This window comes from Oncorhynchus keta, unplaced genomic scaffold, assembly GCF_023373465.1.
Source record: "Oncorhynchus keta strain PuntledgeMale-10-30-2019 unplaced genomic scaffold, Oket_V2 Un_contig_22356_pilon_pilon, whole genome shotgun sequence".
NCBI classification, from domain to species: Eukaryota; Metazoa; Chordata; class Actinopteri; order Salmoniformes; family Salmonidae; genus Oncorhynchus; species Oncorhynchus keta.
The window spans coordinates 12,501-14,908 of NW_026282866.1; positions in this window are offsets into that span (position 1 = coordinate 12,501).

A 2,408-nucleotide genomic window follows, 5' to 3' on the forward strand; every position below is an offset into this window, starting at 1 on the left:
TCGTTCACTCTACCTCCTTCTCCCTCGTTCACTCACCTCCTTCTCTCTACCTACCTACCTTCTTCTCCTCGTTCTCTACCTCCTTCTTTCTCTCTACCTCCCTTCTTCCCTCGTTCACTCTACCTCCTTCTTCCCTCTACCTCCTCCTCCCCTCGTTCAACTCCTTCTTCCCTCGTTCTCTACCTCCTCCTCCCCTCGTTCACTCTACCTCCTTCTCCCCTCGTTCACTCTACCTCCTTCTCCCCTCGTTCACTCTACCTCCTTCTCCCCTCGTTCACTCTACCTCCTTCTCCCCTCATTCACTCTACCTCCTTCTCCCCTCGTTCACTCTACCTCCTTCTCCCCTCGTTCACTCTACCTCCTTCTCCCCTTGTTCACTCTACCTCCTCCCCTCTACCTCCTTCTCCCCTCGTACAGCTCTCTGTCTACAGCTCTCTGTGGTACAGCTCTCTGTCTACAGCCTAGTGGTACAGCTCTCTGTCTACAGCCTAGTGGTACAGCTCTCTGTGGTACAGCTCTCTGTCTACAGCCTAGTGGTACAGCTCTCTGTGGTACAGCTCTCTGTCTACAGCCTAGTGGTACAGCTCTCTGTGGTACAGCTCTCTGTCTACAGCCTAGTGGTACAGCTCTCTGTCTACAGCCTAGTGGTACAGCTCTCTGTGGTACAACTCTCTGTCTACATCCTAGTGGTACAGCTCTCTGTGGTACAGCTCTCTGTCTACAGCCTAGTGGTACAGCGCTTTGTCTACAGCCTAGTGGTACAGCTCTCTGTCTACAGCGTAGTGGTACAGCTCTCTGTCTCCAGCCTAGTGGTACAGCTCTCTGTCTACAGCCTAGTGGTACAGCTCTCTGTCTCCAGCCTAGTGGTACAGCTCTCTGTGGTACAGCTCTCTGTGGTCCATAGTTTCAGCACTAACAGACTGGTCTATAGTTTCAGCACTAACAGACTGGTCTATAGTTTCAGCACTAATAGACTGGTCTATAGTTTCAGCACTAACAGACTGGTCTATAGTTTCAGCACTAATAGACTGGTCTATAGTTTCAGCACTAACAGACTGGTCTATAGTTTCAGCACTAATAGACTGGTCTATAGTTTCAGCACTAACAGACAGGTCTATAGTTTCAGCACTAACAGACTGGTCCATAGTTTCAGCACTAATAGACAGGTCTATAGTTTCAGCACTAACAGACAGGTCTATAGTTTCAGCACTAACAGACAGGTCTATAGATTCAGCACTAACAGACTGGTCCATAGTTTCAGCACTAACAGACAGGTCTATAGTTTCAGCACTAATAGACTGGTCCATAGTTTCAGCACTAATAGACTGGTCCATAGTTTCAGCACTAATAGACTGGTCCATAGTTTCAGCACTAATAGACTGGTCCATAGTTTCAGCACTAATAGACTGGTCTATAGTTTCAGCACTAACAGACTGGTCTATAGTTTCAGCACTAACAGACTGGTCCATAGTTTCAGCACTAATAGACTGGTCCATAGTTTCAGCACTAACAGACTGGTCTATAGTTTCAGCACTAACAGACTGGTCCATAGTTTCAGCACTAATAGACTGGTCCATAGTTTCAGCACTAACAGACAGGTCTATAGTTTCAGCACTAACAGACTGGTCCATAGTTTCAGCACTAACAGACAGGTCTATAGTTTCAGCACTAATAGACTGGTCTATAGTTTCAGCACTAACAGACAGGTCTATAGTTTCAGCACTAACAGACTGGTCCATAGTTTCAGCACTAACAGACTGGTCTATAGTTTCAGCACTAATAGACTGGTCTATAGTTTCAGCACTAACAGACTGGTCCATAGTTTCAGCACTAACAGACAGGTCTATAGTTTCAGCACTAACAGACTGGTCCATAGTTTCAGCACTAACAGACAGGTCTATAGTTTCAGCACTAATAGACTGGTCCATAGTTTCAGCACTAACAGACAGGTCTATAGTTTCAGCACTAACAGACTGGTCCATAGTTTCAGCACTAACAGACTGGTCTATAGTTTCAGCACTAATAGACTGGTCTATAGTTTCAGCACTAACAGACTGGTCCATAGTTTCAGCACTAACAGACTGGTCTATAGTTTCAGCACTAACAGACTGGTCCATAGTTTCAGCACTAACAGACTGGTCTATAGTTTCAGCACTAACAGACTGGTCTATAGTTTCAGCACTAACAGACTGGTCTATAGTTTCAGCACTAACAGACTGGTCCATAGTTTCAGCACTAACAGACTGGTCTATAGTTTCAGCACTAACAGACTGGTCCATAGTTTCAGCACTAATAGACTGGTCCATAGTTTCAGCACTAATAGACTGGTCCATAGTTTCAGCACTAACAGACTGGTCTATAGTTTCAGCACTAACAGACTGGTCTATAGTTTCAGCACTAACAGACTG